This window comes from Elephantulus edwardii, unplaced genomic scaffold, assembly GCF_000299155.1.
Source record: "Elephantulus edwardii isolate Elephantulus edwardi_28Jun2011 unplaced genomic scaffold, EleEdw1.0 scaffold00238, whole genome shotgun sequence".
Classification (NCBI taxonomy): domain Eukaryota; kingdom Metazoa; phylum Chordata; class Mammalia; order Macroscelidea; family Macroscelididae; genus Elephantulus; species Elephantulus edwardii.
The window spans coordinates 3,167,511-3,168,055 of record NW_006399988.1 but is presented as its reverse complement, the minus strand read 5'-3'; positions in this window follow the sequence as shown (position 1 = coordinate 3,168,055).

Genomic DNA, 545 nt, shown 5'->3' with positions numbered 1-545 from the left:
AGAAGACATTCAGATGGCTAACAAGCACATGAAGAAATATTCAAAATCCCTAGCTCTAAGAGAAATGCAAATCAAAACAACTATGAGATAATCATCTTTCCCCAGTAAGAATAGCAAAATTCAACAAAACAGCAAGCAACAAATGCTGGCGAGGTTGTGGAGAAACTGGAACCTTGTTGGTGGGAGTATAAAATGGTGAAACTACTGCGGAAGGCTGTATGGTGCTTTCTCAAAAAGTTTCAAATAGAGATACCACTTGACCCAGCAATTCCACTACTGGGAATATACCCCAAAGAGACCATAACTGACACCCAAGCAGTTTTATGCATACCCATGTTTATCGTGGCTTTGTTCACAATAGTGAGGAGTTGGAAACAACCTAAGTGCCCATCAACAAACGAATGGATAGAAAAGCTGTGGTATATTCACACAATGGAATATTATGTTTTGTTAAAAAACAAGGAACTCATGCAATATTATTCAAAATGGGTGACCCTGGAGGACATTATGCTGAGTGAAGTATCTCAGTCACAAAAGGACAAATA